The sequence below is a fragment of the Taudactylus pleione genome, unplaced genomic scaffold, assembly GCF_031769625.1.
Source record: "Taudactylus pleione unplaced genomic scaffold, aTauple2 ptg000629l, whole genome shotgun sequence".
NCBI classification, from domain to species: Eukaryota; Metazoa; Chordata; class Amphibia; order Anura; family Myobatrachidae; genus Taudactylus; species Taudactylus pleione.
Window position 1 is genome coordinate 4,076,422 of NW_028285031.1, and position 20,825 is coordinate 4,097,246.

The window sequence follows — 20,825 nt, forward strand, 5'->3', positions numbered from 1 at the left end:
TCCCCTTGCTCGAGTGCCACAAGAGCTTGCTTATTTTGGCCAATTGCAGGGTACTTTCGGGGAGGCGATAGTACTGCCAGTGCACCCAGATGCCGTGCCCAAGGAAATTGGCTAGCTGATCCTTCTCCTTTGTTACTCATGTTCAGGAGTCACATGCTTCTGGAGCTTTGCGGAGGACAGTGCTTCTTTCTTAATGCTTAACCCTTCACTCCAGAGCATAGAGACGTATGCAGTCAGATCCTCTTGAAGTGTGACAAGATGACTGGCCTTGTAAACATGTAGACCCTGTCTACCCGCTTCTTTGTCAGGAGCTCTATCGCCCTATGCATGCATGGGGATAGCAGGATGAGAACTTTCCTGCCTCTTTTCCCAGGTATCTCAATATGGGTAAAGTGCAGCCATAGCCTCTTCTCCAGCTCCAATAGGGCTAGCGACACCCGCCCTGCAAATCTGCAGTGTGCCAGGATGCAAAGGACGTTCGCTCCTTCTTCGAGACCACACCTTTCCTCCTGCCGTTGAAGAGGATCAGCTGCTTGACCAGCAGCAGCCACTAATTTAGAGTAGGGTGGGTGGACAGCCTGTTGAGGTACTCACGCTGTTTATCACTGAGGTATAAGTGCATCCATTTCACATCATTGGTAAAGGATAACAGGGAGGGGAGGCGTTCCATTTTATCTCTTCCAGTGTCTTTAGGGCAGCAGTTGAAATCAGCTTGCTCCACCTCATCTTGTACAGTTTCCTGAAGTCCTGTGCGCTCTCCACTGTTGGGACACAGTCCTTCATCAGTGCCTGACACTCAACCATTTTCAAGATCTTTTGCAAGCTATAGCTCAAACCATGCTCAAGATCTTTTGCAAGCTATAGCCCACCTTCAGGGCCAGTGAGGATACATTGAAGGTGTCTGTAATTTCTTTGTACCCGGTCAGGCTCCTTACAGCACATATCACATTTAGGAAGTTCAATGGGCAGATGAAATCTTCCATGCTCTGCAATGGAGTGACCTTCATGGCGTGCAACAGAAGTCACCCCACCCATTGAAGCTTCTGGCGGATATCCTTGTGCTTGCCAATGTCCGAACTGAGCTGGTTATAAATGTGCAGATCGAACTTCATGATGCATCAGTCACCTTGAATATGGGTACTACAGCATCATGAATCAAGTCACTCAACACCTTTCAGAGGCCAGTACCAACACCCGGTGGAGCGGGTGTGGCATAAGCTCACAGTTGATTTCCCCCTGGTCCAGCCTGCTTTGGGGTTGTCAACTCCATTCTTAAGTGGACACCTCTTCACATGTTGCCACAGGTGTCGCCTGGAGAAAAGACCTTGGCAACAGATAGTGCCTAAAGTCTTGGGGAGCCACAGCTGCTTGCATTGAAGTAGAACACCGCTGCCCTCACAGAGAACCCCGGCCTGATGAATAAAGTTTCCCTGGTTGCGAAGGTCACGCTGCAGTGTCCTTTCCCCTGAGTACTTTAGAAAGCTTAGTGCCCTGGCTGCCTGATGCTCGTTGCAGTAGACAGATTCCACATGCCTTGCAATCTTTGAGAATGGTATCTTACACCATAGGCAGTAGTTCTTCTTGGTATACCACCACCTGCTAATATGCTTGGAAGGGGCACTCAGGTGTGAGGCTTTAGCTGGGTAATCTTTATGCATTTTACAGTCCCACCATCAAAAGTCTGCAGGAGGAATTCTCCCAAACCTGTATATTTTTGTTGCGGTAGGCAATTTGCTGTAGATTTTACCCTGGGCTCCTGGAACTGTGTCCTGGATCATTGGGTGCCTCTTTCACTCATCCTCGAAGTCGTCTCTTGCTAGCTGGATTGGTTCAGGTTCAATCCACTTAGACTGTCAATCCCTGGAACCACTTGTCGGGTAATTACCCGTGATACCTACCATTGGAATCAATGGAAATCTCTTCCAGCCTTTAGCCCATGAACTTGGCCATCCCCTTGCTCGAGTGCCACAAGAGCTTGCTTATTTTGGCCAATTGCAGGGTATTTTCGGGGAGGCGATAGTACTGCCAGTGCACCCAGATGCCGTGCCCAAGGAAATTGGCTAGCTGATCCTTCTCCTTTGTTACTCATGTTCAGGAGTCACATGCTTCTGGAGCTTTGCGGAGGACAGTGCTTCTTTCTTAATGCTTAACCCTTCACTCCAGAGCATAGAGACGTATGCAGTCAGATCCTCTTGAAGTGTGACAAGACGACTGGCCTTGTAAACATGTAGACCCTGTCTATCCGCTTCTTTGTCAGGAGCTCTATCGCCCTCTGCATGCATGGGGATAGCAGGATGAGAACTTTCCTGCCTCTTTACCCAGGTATCTCAATATGGGTAAAGTGCAGCCATAGCCTCTTCTCCAGCTCCAATAGGGCTAGTGACACCCGCCCTGCAAATCTGCAGTGTGCCAGGATGCAAAGGACGTTCGCTCCTTCTTCGAGACCACACCTTTCCTGCTGCCGTTGAAGAGGATCAGCTGCTTCAACAGCAGCAGCCACTAATTCAGAGTAGGGTGGGTGACAGCCTGTTGAGGTACTCACGCTGTTTATCACTGAGGTATAAGTGCATCCATTTCACATCATTGGTAAAGGATAACAGGGAGGGGAGGTGTTCCATTTTATCTCTTCCATTGTCTTTAGGGCAGCAGTTGAAATCAGCTTGCTCCACCTCATCTCGTACAGTTTCCTGAAGTCCTGTGCGCTCTCCACTGTTGGGACACAGTCCTTCATCAGTGCCTGACACTCAACCATTTTTGAGATCTTTTGCAAGCTATAGCTCAAACCATGCTCAAGATCTTTTGCAAGCTATAGCCCACCTTCAGGGCCAGTGAGGATACATTGAAGGTGTCTGTAATTTATATGTACCCGGTCAGGCTCCTTACAGCACATATCACATTTAGGAAGTTCAATGGGCAGATGAAATCTTCCATGCTCTGCAATGGAGTGACCTTCATGGCGTGCAACAGAAGTCACCCCACCCATCGAAGCTTCTGGCGGATATCCTTGTGCTTGCCAATGTCTGAACTGAGCTGGTTATAAATGTGCAGATCGAACTTCATGATGCATCAGTCGCCTTGAATATGGGTACTACAGCATCATGAATCAAGTCACTCAACACCTTTCAGAGGCCAGTACCAACACCCGGTGGAGCGGGTGTGGCATAAGCTCACAGTTCATTTCCCCCTGGTCCAGCCTGCTTTGGGGTTGTCAACTCCATTCTTAAGTGGACACCTCTTCACATGTTGCCACAGGTGTCGCCTGGAGAAAAGACCTTGGCAACAGATAGTGCCTAAAGTCTTGGGGAGCCACAGCTGCTTGCATTGAAGTAGAACACCGCTGCCCTCACAGAGAACCCCGGCCTTATGAATAAAGTTTCCCTGGTTGCGAAGGTCACGCTGCAGTGTCCTTTCCCCTGAGTGCTTTAGAAAGCTTAGTACCCTGGCTGCCTGATGCTCGTTGCAGTAGACAGATTCCACATGCCTTGCAATCTTTGAGAATGGTGTCTTACACCATAGGCAGTAGTTCTTCTTGGTATACCACCACCTGCTAATATGCTTGGAAGGGGCACTCAGGTGTGAGGCTTTAGCTGGGTAATCTTTATGCATTTTACAGTCCCACCATCAAAAGTCTGCAGGAGGAATTCTCCCAAACCTGTATATTTTTGTTGCGGTAGGCAATTTGCTGTAGATTTTACCCTGGGCTCCTGGAACTGTGTCCTGGATCATTGGGTGCCTCTTTCACTCATCCTCGAAGTCGTCTCTTGCTAGCTGGATTGGTTCAGGTTCAATCTACTTAGACTGTCAATCCCTGGAACCACCTGTCGTCTAATTACCCATGATACCTACCATTGGAATCAATGGAAATCTCTTCCAGACTTTAGCCCATGAACTTGGCCATCCCCTTGCTCGAGTGCCACAAAAGCTTGCTAATTTTGGCCAACTGCAGGGTCCTTTCGGGGAGGCGATAGTACTGCCAGTGCACCCAGATGCCGTGCCCAAGGAAATTGGCTAGCTGATCCTTTTCCTTTGTTACTCATGTTCAGGAGTCACATGCTTCTGGAGCTTTGCGGAGGACAGTGCTTCTTTCTTAATGCTTAACCCTTCACTCCAGAGCATAGTATGTATGCTGTCAGATCCTCTTGAAGTGTGACAAGACGACTGGCCTTGTAAACATGTAGACCCTGTCTACCCGCTTCTTTGTCAGGAGCTCTATCACCCTCTGCATGCATGGGGATAGCAGGATGAGAACTTTCCTGCCTCTTTACCCAGGTATCTCAATATGGGTAAAGTGCAGCCATAGCCTCTTCTCCAGCTTCAATAGGGCTAGCGACACCCGCCCTGCAAATCTGCAGTGTGCCAGGATGCAAAGGACGTTCGCTCCTTCTTCGAGACCACACCTTTCCGGCTGCCGTTGAAGAGGATCAGCTGCTTCAACAGCAGCAGCCACTAATTCAGAGTAGGGTGGGTGACAGCCTGTTGAGGTACTCACGCTGTTTATCACTGAGGTATAAGTGCATCCATTTCACATCATTGGTAAAGGATAACAGGGAGTGGAGGCGTTCCATTTTATCTCTTCCAGTGTCTTTAGGGCAGCAGTTGAAATCAGCTTGCTCCACCTCATCTTGTACAGTTTCCTGAAGTCCTGTGCGCTCTCCACTGTTGGGACACAGTCCTTCATCAGTGCCTGACACTCAACCATTTTTGAGATCTTTTGCAAGCTATAGCTCAAACCATGCTCAAGATCTTTTGCAAGCTATAGCCCACCTTCAGGGCCAGTGAGGATACATTGAAGGTGTCTGTAATTTATTTGTACCTGGTCAGGCTCCTTACAGCACATATCACATTTAGGAAGTTCAATGGGCAGATGAAATCTTCCATGCTCTGCAATGGAGTGACCTTCATGGCGTGCAACAGAAGTCACCCCACCCATCGAAGCTTCTGGCGGATATCCTTGTGCTTGCCAATGTCCGAACTGAGCTGGTTATAAATATGCAGATCGAACTTCATGATGCATCAGTCGCCTTGAATATGGGTACTACAGCATCATGAATCAAGTCACTCAACACCTTTCAGAGGCCAGTACCAACACCCGGTGGAGCGGGTGTGGCATAAGCTCACAGTTCATTTCCCCCTGGTCCAGCCTGCTTTGGGGTTGTCAACTCCATTCTTAAGTGGACACCTCTTCACATGTTGCCACAGGTGTCACCTGGAGAAAAGACCTTGGCAATAGATAGTGCCTAAAGTCTTGGGGAGCCACAGCTGCTTGCATTGAAGTAGAACACCGCTGCCCTCACAGAGAACCCCGGCCTGATGAATAAAGTTTCCCTGGTTGCGAAGGTCACGCTGCAGTGTCCTTTCCCCTGAGTGCTTTAGAAAGCTTAGTGCCCTGGCTGCCTGATGCTTGTTGCAGTAGACAGATTAAACATGCCTTGCAATCTTTGAGAATGGTGTCTTACACCATAGGCAGTAGTTCTTCTTGGTATACCACCTCTTGCTAATATGCTTGGAAGGGGCACTCAGGTGTGAGGCTTTAGCTGGGTAATCTTTATGCATTTTACAGTCCCACCATCAAAAGTCTGCAGGAGGAATACTCCCAAACCTGTATATTTTTGTTGCGGTAGGCAATTTGCTGTAGATTTTACCCTGGGCTCCTGGAACTGTGTCCTGGATCATTGGGTGCCTCTTTCACTCATCCTCGAAGTCGTCTCTTGCTAGCTGGATTGGTTCAGGTTCAATCCACAGACTGTCGATCCCTGGAACCACCTGTCGGGTAATTACCCGTGATACCTACCATTGGAATCAATGGAAATCTCTTCCAGACTTTAGCCCATGAACTTGGCCATCCCCTTGCTCGAGTGCCACAAAAGCTTGCTTATTTTGGCCAACTGCAGGGTACTTTCGGGGAGGCAATAGTACTGCCAGTGCACCCAGATGCCATGCCCAAGGAAATTGGCTAGCTGATCCTTCTCCTTTGTTACTCATGTTCAGGAGTCACATGCTTCTGGAGCTTTGCGGAGGACAGTGCTTCTTTCTTAATGCTTAACCCTTCACGCCAGAGCATAGAGATGTATGCGGTCAGATCCTCTTGAAGTGTGACAAGACGACTGGCCTTGTAAACATGTAGACCCTGTCTACCCGCTTCTTTGTCAGGAGCTCTATCGCCCTCTACATGCATGGGGATAGCAGGATGAGAACTTTCCTGCCTCTTTACCCAGGTATCTCAATATGGGTAAAGTGCAGCCATAGCCTCTTCTCCAGCTTCAATAGGGCTAGCAACACCCGCCCTGCAAATCTGCAGTGTGCCAGGATGCAAAGGACGTTCGCTCCTTCTTCGAGACCACACCTTTCCGGCTGCCGTTGAAGAGGATCAGCTGCTTCACCAGCAGCAGCCACTAATTCAGAGTAGGGTGGGTAGACAGCCTGTTGAGGTACTCACGCTGTTTATCACTGAGGTATAAGTGGATCCATTTCACATCATTGGTAAAGGATAACAGGGAGTGGAGGAGTTCCATTTTTTCTCTTCCATTGTCTTTAGGGCAGTAGTTGAAATCAGCTTGCTCCACCTCATCTTGTACAGTTTCCTGAAGTCCGGTGTGCTCTCCACTGTTGGGACACAGTCCTTCATCAGTGCCTGACACTCAACCATTTTCGAGATCTTTTTCAAGCTATAGCTCAAACCATGCTCAAGATCTTTTGCAAGCTATAGCCCACCTTCAGGGCCAGTGAGGATACATTGAAGGTGTCTGTAGTTTCTTTGTACCCGGTCAGGCTCCTTACAGCACATATCACATTTAGGAAGTTCAATGGGCAGATGAAATCTTCCATGCTCTGCAATGGAGTGACCTTCATGGCGTGCAACAGAAGTCACCCCACCCATCGAAGCTTCTGGCGGATATCCTTGTGCTTGCCAATGTCCGAACTGAGCTGGTTATAAATGTGCAGATCGAACTTCATGATGCATCAGTCGCCTTGAATATGGGTACTACAGCATCATGAATCAAGTCACTCAACACCTTTCAGAGGCCAGTACCAACATCCGGTGGAGCGGGTGTGGCATAAGCTCACAGTTCATTTCCCCCTGGCCCAGCCTGCTTTGGGGTTGTCAACAACATTCTTAAGTGGACACCTCTTCACATGTTGCCACAGGTGTCGCCTGGAGAAACGACCTTGGCAACAGATAGTGCCTAAAGTCTTGGGGAGCCACAGCTGCTTGCATTGAAGTAGAACACCGCTGCCCTCACAGAGAACCCCGGCCTTATGAATAAAGTTTCCCTGGTTGCGAAGGTCACGCTGCAGTGTCCTTTCCCCTGAGTACTTTAGAAAGCTTAGTGCCCTGGCTGCCTGATGCTCGTTGCAGTAGACAGATTCCACATGCCTTGCAATCTTTGAGAATGGTGTCTTACACCATAGGCAGTAGTTCTTCTTGGTATACCACCACCTGCTAATATGCTTGGAAGGGGCACTCAGGTGTGAGGCTTTAGCTGGGTAATCTTTATGCATTTTACAGTCCCACCATCAAAAGTCTGCAGGAGGAATTCTCCCAAACCTGTATATTTTTGTTGCGGTAGGCAATTTGCTGTAGATTTTACCCTGGGCTCCTGGAACTGTGTCCTGGATCATTGGGTGCCTCTTTCACTCATCCTCGAAGTCGTCTCTTGCTAGCTGGATTGGTTCAGGTTCAATCCACTTAGACTGTCAATCCCTGGAACCACCTGTCGTGTAATTACCCGTGATACCTACCATTGGAATCAATGGAAATCTCTTCCAGACTTTAGCCCATGAACTTGGCCATCCCCTTGCTCGAGTGCCACAAAAGCTTGCTAATTTTGGCCAACTGCAGGGTCCTTTCGGGGAGGCGATAGTACTGCCAGTGCACCCAGATGCCGTGCCCAAGGAAATTGGCTAGCTGATCCTTTTCCTTTGTTACTCATGTTCAGGAGTCACATGCTTCTGGAGCTTTGCGGAGGACAGTGCTTCTTTCTTAATGCTTAACCCTTCACTCCAGAGCATAGAGACGTATGCAGTCAGATCCTCTTGAAGTGTGACAAGACGACTGGCCTTGTAAACATGTAGACCCTGTCTATCCGCTTCTTTGTCAGGAGCTCTATCGCCCTCTGCATGCATGGGGATAGCAGGATGAGAACTTTCCTGCCTCTTTACCCAGGTATCTCAATATGGGTAAAGTGCAGCCATAGCCTCTTCTCCAGCTCCAATAGGGCTAGTGACACCCGCCCTGCAAATCTGCAGTGTGCCAGGATGCAAAGGACGTTCGCTCCTTCTTCGAGACCACACCTTTCCTGCTGCCGTTGAAGAGGATCAGCTGCTTCAACAGCAGCAGCCACTAATTCAGAGTAGGGTGGGTGACAGCCTGTTGAGGTACTCACGCTGTTTATCACTGAGGTATAAGTGCATCCATTTCACATCATTGGTAAAGGATAACAGGGAGGGGAGGTGTTCCATTTTATCTCTTCCATTGTCTTTAGGGCAGCAGTTGAAATCAGCTTGCTCCACCTCATCTCGTACAGTTTCCTGAAGTCCTGTGCGCTCTCCACTGTTGGGACACAGTCCTTCATCAGTGCCTGACACTCAACCATTTTTGAGATCTTTTGCAAGCTATAGCTCAAACCATGCTCAAGATCTTTTGCAAGCTATAGCCCACCTTCAGGGCCAGTGAGGATACATTGAAGGTGTCTGTAATTTATTTGTACCCGGTCAGGCTCCTTACAGCACATATCACATTTAGGAAGTTCAATGGGCAGATGAAATCTTCCATGCTCTGCAATGGAGTGACCTTCATGGCGTGCAACAGAAGTCACCCCACCCATCGAAGCTTCTGGCGGATATCCTTGTGCTTGCCAATGTCTGAACTGAGCTGGTTATAAATGTGCAGATCGAACTTCATGATGCATCAGTCGCCTTGAATATGGGTACTACAGCATCATGAATCAAGTCACTCAACACCTTTCAGAGGCCAGTACCAACACCCGGTGGAGTGGGTGTGGCATAAGCTCACAGTTCATTTCCCCCTGGTCCAGCCTGCTTTGGGGTTGTCAACTCCATTCTTAAGTGGACACCTCTTCACATGTTGCCACAGGTGTCGCCTGGAGAAAAGACCTTGGCAACAGATAGTGCCTAAAGTCTTGGGGAGCCACAGCTGCTTGCATTGAAGTAGAACACCGCTGCCCTCACAGAGAACCCCGGCCTTATGAATAAAGTTTCCCTGGTTGCGAAGGTCACGCTGCAGTGTCCTTTCCCCTGAGTGCTTTAGAAAGCTTAGTACCCTGGCTGCCTGATGCTCGTTGCAGTAGACAGATTCCACATGCCTTGCAATCTTTGAGAATGGTGTCTTACACCATAGGCAGTAGTTCTTCTTGGTATACCACCACCTGCTAATATGCTTGGAAGGGGCACTCAGGTGTGAGGCTTTAGCTGGGTAATCTTTATGCATTTTACAGTCCCACCATCAAAAGTCTGCAGGAGGAATTCTCCCAAACCTGTATATTTTTGTTGCGGTAGGCAATTTGCTGTAGATTTTACCCTGGGCTCCTGGAACTGTGTCCTGGATCATTGGGTGCCTCTTTCACTCATCCTCGAAGTCGTCTCTTGCTAGCTGGATTGGTTCAGGTTCAATCTACTTAGACTGTCAATCCCTGGAACCACCTGTCGTGTAATTACCCATGATACCTACCATTGGAATCAATGGAAATCTCTTCCAGACTTTAGCCCATGAACTTGGCCATCCCCTTGCTCGAGTGCCACAAAAGCTTGCTAATTTTGGCCAACTGCAGGGTCCTTTCGGGGAGGCGATAGTACTGCCAGTGCACCCAGATGCCGTGCCCAAGGAAATTGGCTAGCTGATCCTTTTCCTTTGTTACTCATGTTCAGGAGTCACATGCTTCTGGAGCTTTGCGGAGGACAGTGCTTCTTTCTTAATGCTTAACCCTTCACTCCAGAGCATAGAGATGTATGCTGTCAGATCCTCTTGAAGTGTGACAAGACGACTGGCCTTGTAAACATGTAGACCCTGTCTACCCGCTTCTTTGTCAGGAGCTCTATCACCCTCTGCATGCATGGGGATAGCAGGATGAGAACTTTCCTGCCTCTTTACCCAGGTATCTCAATATGGGTAAAGTGCAGCCATAGCCTCTTCTCCAGCTTCAATAGGGCTAGCGACACCCGCCCTGCAAATCTGCAGTGTGCCAGGATGCAAAGGATGTTCGCTCCTTCTTCGAGACCACACCTTTCCTGCTGCCGTTGAAGAGGATCAGCTGCTTCAACAGCAGCAGCCACTAATTCAGAGTAGGGTGGGTGACAGCCTGTTGAGGTACTCACGCTGTTTATCACTGAGGTATAAGTGCATCCATTTCACATCATTGGTAAAGGATAACAGGGAGTGGAGGCGTTCCATTTTATCTCTTCCATTGTCTTTAGGGCAGCAGTTGAAATCAGCTTGCTCCACCTCATCTTGTACAGTTTCCTGAAGTCCTGTGCGCTCTCCACTGTTGGGACACAGTCCTTCATCAGTGCCTGACACTCAACCATTTTTGAGATCTTTTGCAAGCTATAGCTCAAACCATGCTCAAGATCTTTTGCAAGCTATAGCCCACCTTCAGGGCCAGTGAGGATACATTGAAGGTGTCTGTAATTTCTTTGTACCCGGTCAGGCTCCTTACAGCACATATCACATTTAGGAAGTTCAATGGGCAGATGAAATCTTCCATGCTCTGCAATGGAGTGACCTTCATGGCGTGCAACAGAAGTCACCCCACCCATCGAAGCTTCTGGCGGATATCCTTGTGCTTGCCAATGTCCGAACTGAGCTGGTTATAAATATGCAGATCGAACTTCATGATGCATCAGTCGCCTTGAATATGGGTAATACAGCATCATGAATCAAGTCACTCAACACCTTTCAGAGGCCAGTACCAACACCCGGTGGAGCGGGTGTGGCATAAGCTCACAGTTCATTTCCCCCTGGTCCAGCCTGCTTTGGGGTTGTCAACTCCATTCTTAAGTGGACACCTCTTCACATGTTGCCACAGGTGTCGCCTGGAGAAAAGACCTTGGCAATAGATAGTGCCTAAAGTCTTGGGGAGCCACAGCTGCTTGCATTGAAGTAGAACACCGCTGCCCTCACAGAGAACCCCGGCCTGATGAATAAAGTTTCCCTGGTTGCGTAGGTCACGCTGCAGTGTCCTTTCCCCTGAGTGCTTTAGAAAGCTTAGTGCCCTGGCTGCCTGATGCTCGTTGCAGTAGACAGATTAAACATGCCTTGCAATCTTTGAGAATGGTGTCTTACACCATAGGCAGTAGTTCTTCTTGGTATACCACCTCTTGCTAATATGCTTGGAAGGGGCACTCAGGTGTGAGGCTTTAGCTGGGTAATCTTTATGCATTTTACAGTCCCACCATCAAAAGTCTGCAGGAGGAATACTCCCAAACCTGTATATTTTTGTTGCGGTAGGCAATTTGCTGTAGATTTTACCCTGGGCTCCTGGAACTGTGTCCTGGATCATTGGGTGCCTCTTTCACTCATCCTCGAAGTCGTCTCTTGCTAGCTGGATTGGTTCAGGTTCAATCCACTTAGACTGTCGATCCCTGGAACCACCTGTCGGGTAATTACCCGTGATACCTACCATTGGAATCAATGGAAATCTCTTCCAGACTTTAGCCCATGAACTTGGCCATCCCCTTGCTCGAGTGCCACAAAAGCTTGCTTATTTTGGCCAACTGCAGGGTACTTTCGGGGAGGCAATAGTACTGCCAGTGCACCCAGATGCCATGCCCAAGGAAATTGGCTAGCTGATCCTTCTCCTTTGTTACTCATGTTCAGGAGTCACATGCTTCTGGAGCTTTGCGGAGGACAGTGCTTCTTTCTTAATGCTTAACCCATCACTCCAGAGCATAGAGATGTATGCAGTCAGATCCTCTTGAAGTGTGACAAGACGACTGGCCTTGTAAACATGTAGACCCTGTCTACCCGCTTCTTTGTCAGGAGCTCTATCGCCCTCTACATGCATGGGGATAGCAGGATGAGAACTTTCCTGCCTCTTTACCCAGGTATCTCAATATGGGTAAAGTGCAGCCATAGCCTCTTCTCCAGCTTCAATAGGGCTAGCGACACCCGCCCTGCAAATCTGCAGTGTGCCAGGATGCAAAGGATGTTCGCTCCTTCGAGACCACACCTTTCCGGCTGCCGTTGAAGAGGATCAGCTGCTTCACCAGCAGCAGCCACTAATTCAGAGTAGGGTGGGTAGACAGCCTGTTGAGGTACTCACGCTGTTTATCACTGAGGTATAAGTGCATCCATTTCACATCATTGGTAAAGGATAACAGGGAGGGGAGGCATTCCATTTTATCTCTTCCAGTGTCTTTAGGGCAGCAGTTGAAATCAGCTTGCTCCACCTCATCTTGTACAGTTTCCTGAAGTTCTGTGTGCTCTCCACTGTTGGGACACAGTCCTTCATCAGTGCCTGACACTCAACCATTTTCGAGATCTTTTGCAAGCTATAGCTCAAACCATGCTCAAGATCTTTTGCAAGCTATAGCCCACCTTCAGGGCCAGTGAGGATACATTGAAGGTGTCTGTAATTTCTTTGTACCCGGTCAGGCTCCTTACAGCACATATCACATTTAGGAAGTTCAATGGGCAGATGAAATCTTCCATGCTCTGCAATGGAGTGACCTTCATGGCGTGCAACAGAAGTCACCCCACCCATCGAAGCTTCTGGCGGATATCCTTGTGCTTGCCAATGTCCGAACTGAGCTGGTTATAAATGTGCAGATCGAACTTCATGATGCATCAGTCGCCTTGAATATGGGTACTACAGCATCATGAATCAAGTCACTCAACACCTTTCAGAGGCCAGTACCAACACCCGGTGGAGCGGGTGTGGCATAAGCTCACAGTTCATTTCCCCCTGGCCCAGCCTGCTTTGGGGTTGTCAACAACATTCTTAAGTGGACACCTCTTCACATGTTGCCACAGGTGTCGCCTGGAGAAACGACCTTGGCAACAGATAGTGCCTAAAGTCTTGGGGAGCCACAGCTGCTTGCATTGAAGTAGAACACCACTGCCCTCACAGAGAACCCCGGCCTTATGAATAAAGTTTCCCTGGTTGCGAAGGTCACGCTGCAGTGTCCTTTCCCCTGTGTACTTTAGAAAGCTTAGTGCCCTGGCTGCCTGATGCTCGTTGCAGTTGACAGATTCCACATGCCTTGCAATCTTTGAGAATGGTGTCTTACACCATAGGCAGTAGTTCTTCTTGGTATACCACCACCTGCTAATATGCTTGGAAGGGGCACTCAGGTGTGAGGCTTTAGCTGGGTAATCTTTATGCATTTTACAGTCCCACCATCAAAAGTCTGCAGGAGGAATTCTCCCAAACCTGTATATTTTTGTTGCGGTAGGCAATTTGCTGTAGATTTTACCCTGGGCTCCTGGAACTGTGTCCTGGATCATTGGGTGCCTCTTTCACTCATCCTTGAAGTCGTCTCTTGCTAGCTGGATTGGTTCAGGTTCAATCCACTTAGACTGTCAATCCCTGGAACCACCTGTCGTGTAATTACCCATGATACCTACCATTGGAATCAATGGAAATCTCTTCCAGACTTTAGCCCATGAACTTGGCCATCCCCTTGCTCGAGTGCCACAAAAGCTTGCTAATTTTGGCCAACTGCAGGGTCCTTTCGGGGAGGCGATAGTACTGCCAGTGCACCCAGATGCCGTGCCCAAGGAAATTGGCTAGCTGATCCTTTTCCTTTGTTACTCATGTTCAGGAGTCACATGCTTCTGGAGCTTTGCGGAGGACAGTGCTTCTTTCTTAATGCTTAACCCTTCACTCCAGAGCATAGAGACGTACGCAGTCAGATCCTCTTGAAGTGTGACAAGACGACTGGCCTTGTAAACATGTAGACCCTGTCTATCCGCTTCTTTGTCAGGAGCTCTATCGCCCTCTGCATGCATGGGGATAGCAGGATGAGAACTTTCCTGCCTCTTTACCCAGGTATCTCAATATGGGTAAAGTGCAGCCATAGCCTCTTCTCCAGCTCCAATAGGGCTAGTGACACCCGCCCTGCAAATCTGCAGTGTGCCAGGATGCAAAGGACGTTCGCTCCTTCTTCGAGACCACACCTTTCCTGCTGCCGTTGAAGAGGATCAGCTGCTTCAACAGCAGCAGCCACTAATTCAGAGTAGGGTGGGTGACAGCCTGTTGAGGTACTCACGCTGTTTATCACTGAGGTATAAGTGCATCCATTTCACATCATTGGTAAAGGATAACAGGGAGGGGAGGTGTTCCATTTTATCTCTTCCATTGTCTTTAGGGCAGCAGTTGAAATCAGCTTGCTCCACCTCATCTCGTACAGTTTCCTGAAGTCCTGTGCGCTCTCCACTGTTGGGACACAGTCCTTCATCAGTGCCTGACACTCAACCATTTTTGAGATCTTTTGCAAGCTATAGCTCAAACCATGCTCAAGATCTTTTGCAAGCTATAGCCCACCTTCAGGGCCAGTGAGGATACATTGAAGGTGTCTGTAATTTATTTGTACCTGGTCAGGCTCCTTACAGCACATATCACATTTAGGAAGTTCAATGGGCAGATGAAATCTTCCATGCTCTGCAATGGAGTGACCTTCATGGCGTGCAACAGAAGTCACCCCACCCATCGAAGCTTCTGGCGGATATCCTTGTGCTTGCCAATGTCTGAACTGAGCTGGTTATAAATGTGCAGATCGAACTTCATGATGCATCAGTCGCCTTGAATATGGGTACTACAGCATCATGAATCAAGTCACTCAACACCTTTCAGAGGCCAGTACCAACACCCGGTGGAGTGGGTGTGGCATAAGCTCACAGTTCATTTCCCCCTGGTCCAGCCTGCTTTGGGGTTGTCAACTCCATTCTTAAGTGGACACCTCTTCACATGTTGCCACAGGTGTCGCCTGGAGAAAAGACCTTGGCAACAGATAGTGCCTAAAGTCTTGGGGAGCCACAGCTGCTTGCATTGAAGTAGAACACCGCTGCCCTCACAGAGAACCCCGGCCTTATGAATAAAGTTTCCCTGGTTGCGAAGGTCACGCTGCAGTGTCCTTTCCCCTGAGTGCTTTAGAAAGCTTAGTACCCTGGCTGCCTGATGCTCGTTGCAGTAGACAGATTCCACATGCCTTGCAATCTTTGAGAATGGTGTCTTACACCATAGGCAGTAGTTCTTCTTGGTATACCACCACCTGCTAATATGCTTGGAAGGGGCACTCAGGTGTGAGGCTTTAGCTGGGTAATCTTTATGCATTTTACAGTCCCACCATCAAAAGTCTGCAGGAGGAATTCTCCCAAACCTGTATATTTTTGTTGCGGTAGGCAATTTGCTGTAGATTTTACCCTGGGCTCCAGGAACTGTGTCCTGGATCATTGGGTGCCTCTTTCACTCATCCTCGAAGTCGTCTCTTGCTAGCTGGATTGGTTCAGGTTCAATCTACTTAGACTGTCAATCCCTGGAACCACCTGTCGTGTAATTACCCATGATACCTACCATTGGAATCAATGGAAATCTCTTCCAGACTTTAGCCCATGAACTTGGCCATCCCCTTGCTCGAGTGCCACAAAAGCTTGCTAATTTTGGCCAACTGCAGGGTCCTTTCGGGGAGGCGATAGTACTGCCAGTGCACCCAGATGCCGTGCCCAAGGAAATTGGCTAGCTGATCCTTTTCCTTTGTTACTCATGTTCAGGAGTCACATGCTTCTGGAGCTTTGCGGAGGACAGTGCTTCTTTCTGAATGCTTAACCCTTCACTCCAGAGCATAGAGACGTATGCAGTCAGATCCTCTTGAAGTGTGACAAGACGACTGGCCTTGTAAACATGTAGACCCTGTCTATCCGCTTCTTTGTCAGGAGCTCTATCACCCTCTGCATGCATGGGGATAGCAGGATGAGAACTTTCCTGCCTCTTTACCCAGGTATCTCAATATGGGTAAAGTGCAGCCATAGCCTCTTCTCCAGCTCCAATAGGGCTAGTGACACCTGCCCTGCAAATCTGCAGTGTGCCAGGATGCAAAGGACGTTCGCTCCTTCTTCGAGACCACACCTTTCCTGCTGCCGTTGAAGAGGATCAGCTGCATCAACAGCAGCAGACACAAATTCAGAGTAGGGTGGGTGACAGCCTGTTGAGGTACTTACGCTGTTTATCACTGAGGTATAAGTGCATCCATTTCACATCATTGGTAAAGGATAACAGGGAGGGGAGGTGTTCCATTTTATCTCTTCCATTGTCTTTAGGGCAGCAGTTGAAATCAGCTTGCTCCACCTCATCTCGTACAGTTTCCTGAAGTCCTGTGCGCTCTCCACTGTTGGGACACAGTCCTTCATCAGTGCCTGACACTCAACCATTTTTTAGATCTTTTGCAAGCTATAGCTCAAACCATGCTCAAGATCTTTTGCAAGCTATAGCCCACCTTCAGGGCCAGTGAGGATACATTGAAGGTGTCTGTAATTTATTTGTACCTGGTCAGGCTCCTTACAGCACATATCACATTTAGGAAGTTCAATGGGCAGATGAAATCTTCCATGCTCTGCAATGGAGTGACCTTCATGGCGTGCAGCATAAGTCACCCCACCCATCGAAGCTTCTGGCGGATATCCTTGTGCTTGCCAATGTCTGAACTGAGCTGGTTATAAATGTGCAGATCGAACTTCATGATGCATCAGTCGCCTTGAATATGGGTACTACGGCATCATGAATCAAGTCACTCAACACCTTTCAGAGGCCAGTACCAACACCCGGTGGAGTGGGTGTGGCATAAGCTCACAGTTCATTTCCCCCTGGTCCAGCCTGCTTTGGGGTTGTCAACTCCATTCTTAAGTGGACACCTCTTCACATGTTGCCACAGGTGTCGCCTGGAGAAAAGACCTTGGCAACAGATAGTGCCTAAAGTCTTGGGGAGCCACAGCTGCTTGCATTGAAGTAGAACACCGCTGCCCTCACAGAGAACCCCGGCCTTATGAATAAAGTTTCCCTGGTTGCGAAGGTCACGCTGCAGTGTCCTTTCCCCTGAGTGCTTTAGAAAGCTTAGTACCCTGGCTGCCTGATGCTCGTTGCAGTAGACAGATTCCACATGCCTTGCAATCTTTGAGAATGGTGTCTTACACCATAGGCAGTAGTTCTTCTTGGTATACCACCACCTGCTAATATGCTTGGAAGGGGCACTCAGGTGTGAGGCTTTAGCTGGGTAATCTTTATGCATTTTACAGTCCCACCATCAAAAGTCTGCAGGAGGAATTCTCCCAAACCTGTATATTTTTGTTGCGGTAGGCAATTTGCTGTAGATTTTACCCTGGGCTCCTGGAACTGTGTCCTGGATCATTGGGTGCCTCTTTCACTCATCCTCGAAGTCGTCTCTTGCTAGCTGGATTGGTTCAGGTTCAATCTACTTAGACTGTCAATCCCTGGAACCACCTGTCGTGTAATTACCCATGATACCTACCATTGGAATCAATGGAAATCTCTTCCAGACTTTAGCCCATGAACTTGGCCATCCCCTTGCTCGAGTGCCACAAAAGCTTGCTAATTTTGGCCAACTGCAGGGTCCTTTCGGGGAGGCGATAGTACTGCCAGTGCACCCAGATGCCGTGCCCAAGGAAATTGGCTAGCTGATCCTTTTCCTTTGTTACTCATGTTCAGGAGTCACATGCTTCTGGAGCTTTGCGGAGGACAGTGCTTCTTTCTTAATGCTTAACCCTTCACTCCAGAGCATAGAGATGTATGCTGTCAGATCCTCTTGAAGTGTGACAAGACGACTGGCCTTGTAAACATGTAGACCCTGTCTACCCGCTTCTTTGTCAGGAGCTCTATCACCCTCTGCATGCATGGGGATAGCAGGATGAGAACTTTCCTGCCTCTTTACCCAGGTATCTCAATATGGGTAAAGTGCAGCCATAGCCTCTTCTCCAGCTTCAATAGGGCTAGCGACACCCGCCCTGCAAATCTGCAGTGTGCCAGGATGCAAAGGACGTTCGCTCCTTCTTCGAGACCACACCTTTCCTGCTGCCGTTGAAGAGGATCAGCTGCTTCAACAGCAGCAGCCACTAATTCAGAGTAGGGCGGGTGACAGCCTGTTGAGGTACTCACGCTGTTTATCACTGAGGTATAAGTGCATCCATTTCACATCATTGGTAAAGGATAACAGGGAGTGGAGGCGTTCCATTTTATCTCTTCCATTGTCTTTAGGGCAGCAGTTGAAATCAGCTTGCTCCACCTCATCTTGTACAGTTTCCTGAAGTCCTGTGCGCTCTCCACTGTTGGGACACAGTCCTTCATCAGTGCCTGACACTCAACCATTTTTGAGATCTTTTGCAAGCTATAGCTCAAACCATGCTCAAGATCTTTTGCAAGCTATAGCCCACCTTCAGGGCCAGTGAGGATACATTGAAGGTGTCTGTAATTTCTTTGTACCCGGTCAGGCTCCTTACAGCACATATCACATTTAGGAAGTTCAATGGGCAGATGAAATCTTCCATGCTCTGCAATGGAGTGACCTTCATGGCGTGCAACAGAAGTCACCCCACCCATCGAAGCTTCTGGCGGATATCCTTGTGCTTGCCAATGTCCGAACTGAGCTGGTTATAAATATGCAGATCGAACTTCATGATGCATCAGTCGCCTTGAATATGGGTACTACAGCATCATGAATCAAGTCACTCAACACCTTTCAGAGGCCAGTACCAACACCCGGTGGAGCGGGTGTGGCATAAGCTCACAGTTCATTTCCCCCTGGTCCAGCCTGCTTTGGGGTTGTCAACTCCATTTTTAAGTGGACACCTCTTCACATGTTGCCACAGGTGTCGCCTGGAGAAAAGACCTTGGCAATAGATAGTGCCTAAAGTCTTGGGGAGCCACAGCTGCTTGCATTGAAGTAGAACACCGCTGCCCTCACAGAGAACCCCGGCTTGATGAATAACGTTTCCCTGGTTGCGAAGGTCACGCTGCAGTGTCCTTTCCCCTGAGTGCTTTAGAAAGCTTAGTGCCCTGGCTGCCTGATGCTCGTTGCAGTAGACAGATTAAACATGCCTTGCAATCTTTGAGAATGGTGTCTTACACCATAGGCAGTAGTTCTTCTTGGTATACCACCTCTTGCTAATATGCTTGGAAGGGGCACTCAGGTGTGAGGCTTTAGCTGGGTAATCTTTATGCATTTTACAGTCCCACCATCAAAAGTCTGCAGGAGGAATACTCCCAAACCTGTATATTTTTGTTGCGGTAGGCAATTTGCTGTAGATTTTACCCTGGGCTCCTGGAACTGTGTCCTGGATCATTGGGTGCCTCTTTCACTCATCCTCGAAGTCGTCTCTTGCTAGCTGGATTGGTTCAGGTTCAATCCACTTAGACTGTCGATCCCTGGAACCACCTGTCGGGTAATTACCCGTGATACCTACCATTGGAATCAATGGAAATCTGTTCCAGACTTTAGCCCATGAACTTGGCCATCCCCTTGCTCGAGTGCCACAAAAGCTTGCTTATTTTGGCCAACTGCAGGGTACTTTCGGGGAGGCAATAGTACTGCCAGTGCACCCAGATGCCATGCCCAAGGAAATTGGCTAGCTGATCCTTCTCCTTTGTTACTCATGTTCAGGAGTCACATGCTTCTGGAGCTTTGCGGAGGACACTGCTTCTTTCTTAATGCTTAACCCTTCACTCCAGAGCATAGAGATGTATGCAGTCAGATCCTCTTGAAGTGTGACAAGACGACTGGCCTTGTAAACATGTAGACCCTGTCTACCCGCTTCTTTGTCAGGAGCTCTATCGCCCTCTGCATGCATGGGGATAGCAGGATGAGAACTTTCCTGCCTCTTTACCCAGGTATCTCAATATGGGTAAAGTGCAGCCATAGCCTCTTCTCCAGCTCCAATAGGGCTAGTGACACCCGCCCTGCAAATCTGCAGTGTGCCAGGATGCAAAGGACGTTCGCTCCTTCTTCGAGACCACACCTTTCCTGCTGCCGTTGAAGAGGATCAGCTGCTTCAACAGCAGCAGCCACTAATTCAGAGTAGGGTGGGTGACAGCCTGTTGAGGTACTCACGCTGTTTATCACTGAGGTATAAGTGCATCCATTTCACATCATTGGTAAAGGATAACAGGGAGGGGAGGTGTTCCATTTTATCTCTTCCATTGTCTTTAGGGCAGCAGTTGAAATCAGATTGCTCCACCTCATCTTGTACAGTTTCCTGAAGTCCTGTGCGCTCTCCACTGTTGGGACACAGTCCTTCATCAGTGCCTGACACTCAACCATTTTTGAGATCTTTTGCAAGCTATAGCTCAAACCATGCTCAAGATCTTTTGCAAGCTATAGCCCACCTTTAGGGCCAGTGAGGATACATTGAAGGTGTCTGTAATTTATTTGTACCCGGTCAGGCTCCTTACAGCACATATCACATTTAGGAAGTTCAATGGGCAGATGAAATCTTCCATGCTCTGCAATGGAGTGACCTTCATGGCGTGCAACAGAAGTCACCCCACCCATCGAAGCTTCTGGCGGATATCCTTGTGCTTGCCAATGTCTGAACTGAGCTGGTTATAAATGTGCAGATCGAACTTCATGATGCATCAGTCGCCTTGAATATGGGTACTACAGCATCATGAATCAAGTCACTCAACACCTTTCAGAGGCCAGTACCAACACCCGGTGGAGCGGGTGTGGCATAAGCTCACAGTTCATTTCCCCCTGGTCCAGCCTGCTTTGGGGTTGTCAACTCCATTCTTAAGTGGACACCTCTTCACATGTTGCCACAGGTGTCGCCTGGAGAAAAGACCTTGGCAACAGATAGTGCCTAAAGT